This window comes from Molothrus aeneus, chromosome 3 (genome assembly GCF_037042795.1).
Source record: "Molothrus aeneus isolate 106 chromosome 3, BPBGC_Maene_1.0, whole genome shotgun sequence".
NCBI classification, from domain to species: Eukaryota; Metazoa; Chordata; class Aves; order Passeriformes; family Icteridae; genus Molothrus; species Molothrus aeneus.
In genome coordinates, this window is record NC_089648.1 from 82,085,358 (window position 1) to 82,098,646 (window position 13,289).

The 13,289-nt window shown below is 38.4% G+C and overlaps 1 long non-coding RNA gene across 1 annotated transcript; it reads left to right on the forward strand.

Annotated features, from left to right (window-relative positions):
- Window positions 1-1,197: 1,197 nt before the first annotated feature.
- On the forward strand, window positions 1,198-12,596 carry LOC136554903 (uncharacterized). The gene is made up of 5 exons (XR_010783393.1): window positions 1,198-1,502; window positions 1,725-1,885; window positions 4,357-4,424; window positions 4,797-4,858; window positions 12,449-12,596. It is a non-coding gene; the product is annotated as an uncharacterized lncRNA (long non-coding RNA).
- Window positions 12,597-13,289: the final 693 nt, after the last annotated feature.

Below are 13,289 nucleotides of genomic sequence, written 5' to 3' on the forward strand. Positions count from 1 at the left end.
AAAAATACTCTGAGGTTACTAAATAAGTGAAGGAACAGGGAAGAGTATGTGTATGTATTTGTATGTAAACATACATAAAAAAATATATACACATACTCACACACACACGCAGAGATAGGCACACACAGAGATAGACATAACCAAAGAATACATTTTTTACTGAAGTCTTCATACCTAAACTGAGGCAAAATTAATAACAGATAACATTGTAGACTGACAAATTAAAAAACCCTTTTTTAATACAGTCAAATATAAAATGGTGTCTTTGGAAATAAATTTTATAGACAATAAACATGTGAGAAGAGAATCTGGAGAAGTTGAGACTCAGGAGAAAGAAAAAGATATAAAAGAATCATTTATCACTGATTCTAAACAGACTTTTCAGGTGAGTACTCCGGCAAGACAAAATAATGTGCGTCCCTGAGATACAAAAGGAAAATAATAACAACAGAAAAAAACCCCAACCAAACAAATGAAAAAAAGAAAACAAACAAAAAAACCCCCTTACTGTCAATATTTGGAATTGGTAACTCTGCTACAAGTTCATTATACCCACTTTTGAGATCTGCAGACTGTGGGTAAGCTTTTACAATGTGAGTCTTAAAGAAGTGAAGGTTCTTGGTTGGGTGTGAAAATGCTAAAGTTTGGTATTATAAGTGATTGATCATTTACACTTTAAAAAAAAACATCTGTAGGGAGCAAGTTTTCATTTCTGCAGAAAAAGGTATAAGAAGATGAGCTGTACTGGAATTAAACAACTCTGGCAATGAAATAAGAAATAGCTCCCAAATTGCAAAAAAAACCCCCAACCAATTAAAAATTGGAAGTGGTTACAAGACAAGGGTGCACTCTGAAGAAGTAAGAGAAGAAAGAAAGCCTTCTCCACAGGGTCCTGACCCCCTAGGCCTGCCTTAGTTCAGGGCTCCTGCATACAATACCCTTGGGTCCCAGTCTCCTGTCACACCAGCTCTTTGTGAGAAGGAAAACAAACCCAAGAATTTACAGAAATTTTTTTCCCTTTACAGCATTTTTTTCCCCTTCCCCCCTGTCCTAGGGTGACGTTATGATGCTTGTATCCCCATTCAGGTGTTCTGTTAATGTTGGATATTATGTTCTGATGTTCTGTACCTTTAAGAGCGGCTCTGAAGAGGGAAAGTTTTGTTTTGGTTTTCTTATCAGCCTGGCGGGACACAGAGACTGCAGCTTTTGCTTTTGCTGCTTTTGCTTTTGCTTTGCTCTCTCGCTCTTGCTTCCTTCGCTTCTGCTTGCTTTTGCTCATTAGCTAGTTTAGCTAAACTGTCCAATTTCTTCCTGGACTGCTTCTCCTTTCCTTTTTCTGACCATTTCGAACCTGCTCCGGACTGGGACCTGGGAAATACCAAGAGCTTGCACCTTGTGGCCTGCAGCAGCTGCCCCAGCGCCGGAGGGACTGAGAACAGAGTGACCACCCCCCAAGAGAGACTTTCTGAATTTGTTATCGTTTTTCAGAGCGGTGTCATCCGGTATTGTTCATTTTGTGTGCTGGGGGGTGCTGTGCTTGTTAAATAAACAGGTTCTTTCCACTCCTCTCCGAGGAATCCTTCCCGAACCGGTTGGGGGGAGGGGCTGTGTGGGTTTGCTTACTGGAGGGGCCCTAATTTGGAAATTCTCCTCCAAATTTGCCCTAAACCACGACATCCCCCACCCCCGCAACCACCCCCATCTTCTCATTACTCCTCCTGCAGACTGGTATGCAGCACTTACCTGCTGCCCTTCCTGTGCTCCTGCCCAGCTTCCCAGCCCTGCTCTTCTGCAGGTAGCAGCAAGGTCTGCCTGAGCATCCCCCATCCATGACCACCAGTCTGGCTTCTTTTCTGCACAGCAGCTTATTGCAGGGTATGTAATGGTAGGTGGCATTTAATTATGGATAATCTGGGGTGGGTAATCTTGTCTGGCAGATCAGCTCATTGCTCTAAACCAGCAGGATGCTTTTGCATATAATTGTAGGCACCACATTTAGAGAACCATCTATGTCAGTTTTCTCTAACAATGTACCCCTCGTTTCTTCAGGCATACAGCTGATCCCTGATGCACAAGGTAGCCCTTTCTTCAACAACAGAAAAGAACAAATCTATGCACAATTCAGATCAATGGTATTTAGCAGCAGAATTTTTTGCCTCCTGAGAGGATCACAGTTCACTTGAGAAATGATAAAATTTGTGTTAATGAGGAATAAACACTTGAGTGAAATATCATTTCATCGGAAGTGGCTTTTGTAGCTGTAGTATCCTGGCAACGTGTGCTCCCAAAAAGAGTTCTATCTTATTACATTGGACTGCTTAATGGCCACAAAACACACATCTATGTTACTATGTTACAATATTAAGGGCTCTAAGTCCATACCATGATTATACTGTGAAAATTTGGAGGATTTTGATTCCCAGCTCCTTTTTCTAGATTTCAACAAGGCCATCACAAATTAAAGAACTTATTCACAAGGCATGCATGGAAGACATGGATGCCTTTCTCTGGTGCAAGGTACCAATGCCATATGGTGGAGCTTGTATATGAACACTGGAGTCCCTGAAATGGAAAGCTGCCTCTGCTGAGTGAATTAAAGGTGCATGAAACACTACAGATTCCATCCGTACTATGGGAGATCTCCACATCCAGATGAATGTAGTTACACAGCCTGTAGCAAACAGCATCTGGCTTGTGCTAATTCTTCAGCCATGCCCAGGGGCATTTCAGCACACTGATGACTGGCCTGGGGCAAAAATACATCAGAGAGAATTTTCACAAATTTACCTTAGGGCCAGCAATAACCCAAGTCCCAACCATTTCCTAATATAGTTTAGTTTAATTTACTTGTATGGGAGTGATGAAAAGGTCTTCACTAGAGAAACAGCTTGGTTTATAAAGGGTGCTCTCTAATCAATTTTTCAAGGTGATTGAATGTGGGCACTATGGAAGACAGACTCTTCACTGTGTGATAGAAAAGTACCAGGCTCTCCTGACGACCACTCTGAAGGGCAAAATGAACTTCCCAGAACTATAACAGGAGGACATGATCAATCAGTTTGTTTTGAGTATCCATTCATAAATAAGAACACACTGACAACAGGACCAATAGAAGCTTTGGGAAATGACATATAATGTAATACCCTTGAAGGACCATGAATAAGAAATTACTTCTCTCCCCACAGAAATTATTAAGTAAGGTGTGAAGTTGAGTGTGTAACTCATACAGACATGTTTATAATCTTCATATATCATTTAAAACCAAATAATATTATGACAACAGGTAGCTTTTTTCAATATACATAAATCTAAGAATGATATCCATATTCTCTTCTCCCTGAGGCACAGACAGTTTTAGATCCTCACTTTTTTTTTTCAGTTGCTGCATGTGATAGCACCCAAGTACCTGAATTTTCATTAATAAAAAGTCATCACATTTGTGTGGCTGTGCAAGGGAATGACTAGTGCAACACCAGACCTAGCAGTCTGTGACATTGCCTCAGTGCTCATTCCCACAGGTTGTTCTGACTCCAGCCTGTCTGTAACAGATGAATGCAGTAGACTGTCCCCTGTTAACAACTACTTGGGCAGAAGGGAGAGCTATTCCCAGACAGGGAAAAGCAGTGGGGAGAAAAGTGCTGATGAGTGCAAATCTGGTATTTCATGGAGACTTGACCACAAAGAAGTTGGCTGCTCTGAATTAACTATCACCTCTTGAGATCTAATCTGACACAAAGAACAGCTTCATTTCCCCAGGCAGGGAACATATCTGCCTTATTACATAGATGACTTTTATGAAAGGTTGTAGAAAAGTTGCTAAATACACCACTGACATATCAACATTAGCTCAATATGCACAAAGATGCTAAATACACCACTGCTGTATCAACACTAGCTTAATATGAACAAAGTTGCTGCCCCATAGCAAGCATGTTTTAGGTAATGTGATGTGCTCTGACTCTTGAAGAGAGAGATTAGCACAGGCTGGGAAAGGCAGATGCAAGCAGGTTAGAACAAGGCACAAGGTGGCAGAAAGAACAGGTGGATCTTTTAAAGGGGGAACACACAAAAATGGTAACAGTAATGGGCAGAAAAAGACATAACTTTCCTGGAATTCTGCCTGTGCCAGTTGCAGTAATTATATGGCAGAACAAACCTGCCAGCAGCAATGTTTGTTTTCTGTGCAACAGCCAGGCTGTGGTATACATAATTAGCAAGCAGATGGCTAAAGCCCCGCAGGGACCATAGTTTGTGATGACTTTTGCACTCCACTGCTTGTGCCATAACATTCTTTTAAAAATAGTACATGCGCCAGGTCTGGGTAATGGTTTAACAGATGCCTCATTTTGGCTGCAGGACAGCAGATGCAGGAATGTTTCTCTGAGAGACAAGGAGGAGATGTGCATGAAGCTGTAGATATTCCGGTATGTACAACCTTACACAGGTATACATGTGCTCCTTTAGCCCTGAGAATGCCTGGGATATATAGGTTAAATGTGGGTATTCAAGAAGGAGAAGTTGCAGAAAACAGAGAACTTATCTCTTCCCGAAAGACTCCAACACTTTGTGGCTAATCCTATGCAGTGAACTGACCGGTTGGCTCAATTTTGGGTACTGAAGACTTTGAATCTGAGATCTGGAGGCCAGGTGCTGTTTAAGAAAATGCTGGAAGGCTGAAGGGGCACGGGAACAAGGTCTCGTAGTTGCATGGGCTCTCTTACAGAAATGTGAAAGGTCCTCAATGAAAAATGTTATTAGTAACATCCTATGTCTAATACTAATTTTTTATATTTCAGAATACTTTGTATTGATCAACTACAGTAATTCTCAAGAATAAAATGCTCAGAGAATTGAATAGGTAAGAATGAAATGACAAAGGACTGTTATTCAAGAGGCTTTGCATGTTTAGATACAATACTTTTGCAAAAATGAAGTTGTGGTCTGCCATTTAAACCTGCTTTATGAGTCAGTGTTAACCTGACCCATGTGTGTAAGCCAATAGGTTCAGGCAGCTTAGCTGTCTGCATCCATACCAGACTGCTCTACTTTGCTTTTCCTCACTAGTTTTTGTTGAAACCTTCAGTAACTTTCTCCTCTTTTCTTTCCAGCTCTACTTGATCTCATTTATCTCCTGAAGTCTCATCTTTCTGTGTTTCCCACATCGGTCAAAACTTTCAGATATAACTGCCTCATTCTTTCCTTAAAGTGAATACACCTAATGTCTAATTGAGTTGGATAAGAGGACAAATTACAACAAAACAACTCTGAAAATTGATAAGATTTAAATATTCTGGGCAAGAAATTAAAATATGATACCATACCCTTTTAAGATCCTTCTTTCCAGCTTTGATCTTTTTCTATTACTTTTGAATAATTTTATGCTTGTAAAAAACTTGTATCAACTTACCTGCATCACCAGGAAATGTCTTACCTGACAACACCTTTTGACCCAGCTCTATTCAGAGTTTCCATCCTACTTCCTGCTCCCTCACCCCAGTAACACACCTCCAAATGCTCAGTATTAATGTCTGAGAGAGAGCACCCCTCTAATTCTCATCCAAAGGTACAGGTATTGGCCAATTTTCCAGGCAAGAACACCCTCCCAACACTTATCTCTCCAACCTTTACATCCCTCAGTATCATCATGTATCCCCCTCTTTCAGATCTCACATTCTATTTTCACTTTCCAGCCCTTTCCCATGCTCCCACCCTCCATTTGCACAGCCTTTCTACCTCCATCGCTCCCTGCCTCCCTCTCCTTCTCCCTCTCTATTTTTCTTAATATTTTTTGTCCCTACCCTAGTTCTTCTGTTGTGGGTCTCTTTTAATTGTCATTTAACTATTCTCTTGAATTCCATCACAATTTTGTATAGAACAAGGAGGGATTTACATGCTTTAAAATCCTCTTTGCTGGGTAGGCAATAAGTATTTCATGCATCTTTTAATTGTCATTTAACTATTCTCTTGAATTCCATCACAATTTTGTATAGAACAAGGAGGGATTTACATGCTTTAAAATCCTCTGTGCTGGGTAGGCAATAAGTATTTCATGCAATGGGAGTTTCCCAGATGGCAGAGATACAGAACAAGTACTCCTAAGCTCTTCTTGCTCTACTTTTGACACCATCAAGTAAAGTTCCCCCTTTGAATGCACAAAAGCTGCACCTGAATCATTAAACAAGGCTGCATATGAACAACAAAGTCCAGCTCTCAGAAGAGAGAAAAGGAAAACAACCTCCTCTCTTTGAGTACTTAAAAATTAACCCACCCATTTCTCTGTCAGGTGCAATGCTGCTAGCCCAGTTCATAGGCTGGAGTTCAGACTGAGTACAATCTAGTTTAATGAAAAATGAACTGTGAAGAACAGCTTCTTTCTTTTGCAAAAATCACTAAGTTTGCAACTAACCCCAGCTAATATTAAAAATCATAAGAATAAATGCTAATACTTTAAAATTTGCCACTGTCTTAACATTTTTTCTGCAGTTGAAAAAGCCCCACTTTATTTTCCCAATAACCACGAATTTTCTTCTCTTTTGAGGCGCATACTGTAGAAAGTAATTCAGCTCTGTCATTCCAAGCATGAAGTAGAACAAACCACCTGAAATAGTTAGTACAATTTAGTGCAATGCAATTACATCTATTGCCTGTGAAGCACAATTTACTACCAGAGGGAAGCGAAAAAGTCCAATATGTCATAGTAAAATGCACTTTAAACTGCACATAAATGAGACCTTCCTCACATCTCTGCATATTTCTCTTTGGAACTAGAGCTCAGGGCTACACCTCCCCAGATGACTGCCCTGCCTGCTGGGTTACCAAAGCTTGCACCTTCAGCTGTGCTTACTTTCCCTCTCCAGCAAATCTGCCTCCTTTCCTCCATAGTGGCACAACCTCAAGCAGGAACCCAGAAAGGGCTGCCATTCCCAGCAGCCTCCAGAGATAATAAAGGCAGCTATGATATTGCACTCAAGGGCTTGGGCACATGCAAAGGGAAGTCGATGCTTAAGGAGTACAGAGCCCCCAGCTGCTTGCCCTGTCCTTCCTGCCTCATTGGTCCCTCCCGGCTGGACACTGAATTAGACCTCTGCAGGGACTGCTGGACCTGAAATGCCAGACTGCCACCCACAATGCAAATACACACTCTCCTCTGCTGCCTCTTCTCAGGGGTAGCTCTGCACAGACAAGAGGTTCAGGCATGCATCTATAAATTTGTCTGCTCTAGGAGCTCACTTTCTAAAAGAATATTTTCCCCTTGGGCCCAGTGCTGTAACCAATGGGCAGTTAAATGTTGGTGTTACTCGGCCTTTCCCCACCTGCCAGTACATATTTTAATGGAAATTACAGCTGCAATGTCATCTTCTGGAGAGTCTGACTGCACTCTAAAATTGCACTGTAGCATCGAGCCTTTCTGCAGACCAATCAGCCTTCCTCCCAGCTGGCCTCTGCCGACATGGAGTTCACATGAGAGTATGTGGGAAATTTGGGGTATTAAGGAGGTCCAAAGTTTTATACTCTCTATGGACAAAAGACTTTTTCTGTGACTGCTTTTTCATTTTGTGCTTTCATATTAGTTGTCTAAGTCCTACTTCTGATTCAATCTTGTGAGACTAGGATACCTCTGGTTTCAAAGACTAAAAGGAGGGGTGACTGAAAAGTGTTACCTTAAAGACAACTTATAGGTTGTTTTTGATGACACTGCTATGGTCATTATCTAAGACAGCAAGCCCAGCTCCATTAAAGCACACACTGTTTTTCTATTAGGTTTAAATTCAAGATTTATCCTTTTCCTTCTGAATATTACTGTGTTTTCTTCTTACAAGCTAGATATACTAGAAGACATTAAAAATTAAAAAAAAAACCCTGTTTATAAAACTTTTCTGAAGTCTCTTTTTCCAAACATCTGCTTGGTAGAGGTGACTTGGTCCTAATGTGCCGTATTTTTTCTCTGTTAGCAAAACAAGGAACAAATCTAGAAGAAATCTTAGATTACAAATCTGAATTATGCCCAGCTTTGAAGGCTGCAGACATTTTGCTGTTTAGTACTTTTCAGTTCAGATTTTCAGCACTAATCTCTCACTGAAGCAAATGTATACTGTGGTCATTATGCCTTTCAGTAAATATCAACTGGCTGCATTTAAGCCATGGAAAATGGAAGTGCTTCCTATTCCTTGCTGTGTTCCCCTCTCTCCAAACCTTGATTTCCATGGCCAAATTGATCTTGGTGACTGAAGGAAGATGCTGTGGCAATGTCCTTTTGCTGGCTGATTGCTAAAAGGACTGGGGGCTGATCATGGCTCACACCTTGGCTTCCTCACAGCAACTAGATCAAGCCAACAATGATTTAGTGAATGAAAAGGAAAATGTGACTAAGTCATTCACTTTTCTCATTCCAAAAGCTTAATTTTAAAAAGTAAGAAATTCACTAAAATCATTGATGATAAAATATAAATCTCAAATAGCTGCTTTCAAATACATTATATTTATTTCATAAATGACAAAACCCCCCACTAATGAGCAATAAATTATTTATTCAAAAACATCTATACAAAATAACACTCTTGGAGATAGACACTTTTACATTTTTAAAGTGCATCTCTCATTGCTACAATATTTGATTTGCTAATTTACACTGTACATTCATAATTTATAAAAAAAATAATTGGTGAATATTTCTCCAGTTGGATGCTAATAACAGTGACAGGGAGCACATATTCCATTGTAGAAATCACTTTTGAAGTGTGTACATATACAAACCATTCACATCCAGATTTAAAGACAATACTGTGACAATAGCAAGAGTATCACTACAAAGTGAATTACAGTATACTGTACGATAATAGATTCTTGTTATAAAAGGTTATTTAAAAGTGCAAAATATATACACTCTGCCTTTATATTACTTCCTAGTTTAGTTTTTACTACTTATTAAATCCCTTTCTGACTTCCTGAACAGATAAAATTACAGTAATTTTACACTATGCAAATCTATAATCATGCACATGTTGAGAGGCTGCATTTCCCATAAAAAAGGAACAAAAGCAAAGCTGCACATACAAAAAAATGCTGCATTTCAGATGTCTTTTTTTAATTTGCCAACTGAAACACATAAAATGTGTAGTAAAATATATAATGAATACCATTTAGATGTGAAACACTATGAGTATGAAAAATTTTTGTTGGTTTTATTTTGATCATTACAGGATTACTTGCAAGTAATTCCCTATACTAAGACAATCAAATATATGGGCTCATTTTGTTGCATTGTAGCCTTCAGTACCACCTTCCTCAAAAAAGTAAAGAAACCTGCAATATTCAAAACCCCAAAGAGCTTCAACAAAAATTTAACTACCACATGGCAAAGATGAACAACATTCAATCTTTATGTATCTATATAGAATGTTGACACCTATTTAGGTTTGGCTCTATTATGAACTGCTGAACTAATGCATTTTTAGGACAGAGGTAGAGAACTGTCAGGAAACATTTAATAAGGTATAGTTACTGGCTGCAATAGAGTATACTAATTCAAATGTTCTTTTTCAAAAAGAACTTCCGAGATCACATTGAATAAAGTTTTAAAACTGAAAATCTTGTGCCAATTACCTACTGGAGATCACTTTTTTCCCTGTTCCATAGACTGCAATATACTTGATTGTTCAAAACTTATGTCAGTTACTGAAGAAAAGATGATTTTTCCCTTTCAATAGAGATTTATAGGGTATGAATAAGAACAAATGGCAATTAGAGGGGAATACCTGAGTTTTAATGTCACCACTGACTATTTAATCCTAAAGCCCTGAGTTCTTAAGGAATTCTGCCAATGCCCATTGACTTTCAAAGGCATATCTGGAAGTGGTTTGAAACATTTCCGATAAAGTGTCTACATATCTTTTTCTTCTTTGGGTTAAAAAAAACATTAAAAGGAATATCTGAAATATTCACCTCTTTTCCCATGAACAACAGTAGCCAGGAGTCAGACTTATGCCACACTAAGGATTACTGATCAGAATATGAACCAGCTCTGGACATCACTGCCAATGATGCTCATACACGAGATTTCATTAAAAATCTCCACACTTCTCCTCCATCACATGTTCCTGCAAGTTTTCACCAAGAAGTGGCAATTGCCTTTCACTTTGCAAACAAGATGGCATGATGGAGGGGCGGAGAATCAACAGCTGCATATTTCAAACTGATTATTTTGGGATGGAAATTCCCACAGATGTACTGTGTGGCTCAACTACTGATAGTGCCTGCCACCCACACTGAACAAACTTCAGTATTTAAGATAGCAATTCCTGGGAATATTGATACAAAAACACATGTAGGAATGCTCCTAATACAAATTTCAAAGACACATAAAACTAGTTTTTTCAAATAAAAGTTCATGTAGCTTTCCCTTCTTTTCACTTAACACTTTCAGTAAGAATAAAGTAATCTCCATTTTTTACAGCTAAGTATAACCTGAGAACATCCCGAGAACCTTAAATTCCTTACTTTAAATCATAAGTGATTTATAGATTGTTATCTCTATCAACATAAGTCGTTGGTCATGTTTCTGTTGAAACAGGACTAATACTCAACTAATATACTACAAAATATGCAAAAATAGTTAAAATTAACTTCCCCAATGTCATTGCAAAATGTTTTTTTTTTTTAACTTTCCAGTCAATAGAAAGATAAACACAGCTCTGATCATCTAACATCATAAATTGTTATTCCCTTTAAAAAAAAACAAACAACATGGCTTATATAACAAATATCCAATTTGTTCATGTAATGGAATAAAGAGAATGCAATAAGCATGAATAATTAATCATTTAAGTACACCTGATAATGTCATGTCACTGTAAAAATTTGAAATAACAGACAGTTTGTATTGTCAATATAGTAAGCTACCAGATTATTCCAAATAGGGCTAAAACTCCTATCTCCATCTGTCTTTGAGAGATTTAAGTATTCCAAAATATTGGTTGTAAATAAGAAGTTTTGATTAAATTGATTAAGAGAACACAAAATTTGATTTCCAGAGGCACTAGACCAGATATGAAAAAAACCTCAAGCATTCAAGGATGCTCAGAGAAAAATACAGAAAACAGCAGGTATACAATTAATGAACAGACACCTGTCATGGGAAGAGTGAGTGCAGAGGAATGAAATGAGAAAATATTCAGCGGCCACCAGTGATTTGGCCTCTTGGAGAATGGAATTGCATCATCTGAGAGAATGTTTATAATTTTCTCCAAAAGGCATAATTGATATTATAATCTCAGGAATAGGGCAGTGAATTATATATACAGTGAATATATATATTACACACTTCAAGAAGAGATATAGAAAGTACTTGCACTTACAAAATCATTCACAAGCACTAAAAGGAAACCAAACCCCAAAGATTTCACTTTCTCTGATAGGACCACTTTTCCAGAACAATTGAGCAGTTTTCTGCTCACACTGTGCGAGTAATTATTGAATAACTCTCCTTCCCTGCCCTCCATGTTTGTAACCATGTATGCTGCCTACTCTGGTCTGCATAACAGCTTCTCAGGACTCAGCATATTCCCAAGCACCTGGTTCCATGCTGCTCCTGTTGAGCTCATTAGTTTGCTTTTTTTGGTTCGTTGTTTTCTGTTCACATCCCAAGTTTTTCATTTGAGAGAGTGTTTTTACAGTTTGAATATATTTTTCCCCACCATTGAATTAATATTTAAAATTACTTTTAAGTATCAGTGGTGTACCTGTTTATAGAGCAGAGCTCTTTATTTCAAACACTGCCACAGCTATTATTCAACAGCAGTAAGTTGGTCATACATAAAAGGTGGTTAGAAGCACTTATATGGGCTTTTGCAGAGCTTTATGTTCTACAGACAAGAGCCTTGTGAATGCAGCTATCTCATTTACAGGATGGTTTTTACATAAGTTTTGCCTTTAAGACTGTAATCACATATTGTAACACAACTACTTGTTTCTAACAAAAAAAAATTCATTGTGTAAATATTAAATGTTTGAAATTAAATGACAAGTCGCTCCCATAGACTGGCCTCTATTTATATACTTAAAATTAGCCCATTGTTGCCTTTACAAGGTGAACAAGAGACAACTGCACAAATTCTAGGCAGTGAATTATCCCAGCTCGATGTCTTTGGCATGAACAGGCACCATTTTCAAAAGTGGTGGGTGCTGTGATCATCATGGCGATGAAAAGGCTGAGGATGCTCAGCTAAAATAATGGAATCATATGGAACCAAGACAATCAGGGACAAAAAGAGAAAGAGGAGATTCAGGCACCACTCATTTTCAGTACTTCATAACATTGAATTTGCTTCTGCCCTAATCTGTAGTATGGGAAGTTTTAATGAAAAAAGGGTATTCTCTGTTTCTGACTGGTTACCCCTAAAGCTCTGCTGTTATTAAATGAGAAGAACTTGCAAACATCTCTATAATCCAGGGCCTGTTTTCTGAAATGAATCATGGCGGCAGGAAAACTGACAGGCTGAGAATTCCCCAAGTGCTGGATCCTGGATCTTCAAGTCTCTGTGGTCTGGACTTGGGCAGATTGATTGCTGGTTGAGAGGTACTGCCAGATGTACAACAGTTTTGCTGGGATGCACAGAAATCTGCTTGGTTAACTCATCCCAGTAAGTACTCCTCCAAATTCATCCTATAATTAGAGTATCAGAAAAACCTTTTTTTTTTTTTTCTTGTGGAGGCTGAACAGTTCAACTAGGAAAAGAAGCCAACAACAAAAGTATAGATGACCAAAAAATGCAAGAAAAGAAATCAAATTAGTATATGTTTTAGTATATGTTTCTCTAAAAAGATTAATCTTCCTTCTCCCAGTAACAGTTGAGAATTATACCTTTGTTTCACCCTGTGAGTGTAGAGACAGGCTGAGGCCACATTTGCTTACTAGCACCTTTAAACTGCTTGTAATCCCATTTGACTAATTAATAGAGGCTGGGGGGAACATAGAAAATATTTAGGAACACTGTGCTAAATTAAAGGGGTTTTTTCCTCCTTTAAGATAGCTTTTAGAAACATAGGAACCATTTGGGTTGGAAAAGAATATTTGCCTCTTTTTCTTTTTTTTGTTTGTTTTAGTTTTGATTCAAGGAAGGAAAGCATTTTTCTTCTAGGTCTAAACATAAAACCTCCTCACTTTCAAAAATCGGAGACAAAATGCAAATGAGAAATGGTGGCTCTTTGTTTTCTGACATAGGAATGAGGGAATGAGCAGGATGGAGCGCCTCCAGGAGTATGTGGTGATGGTTATGGATAAGGACATAAAT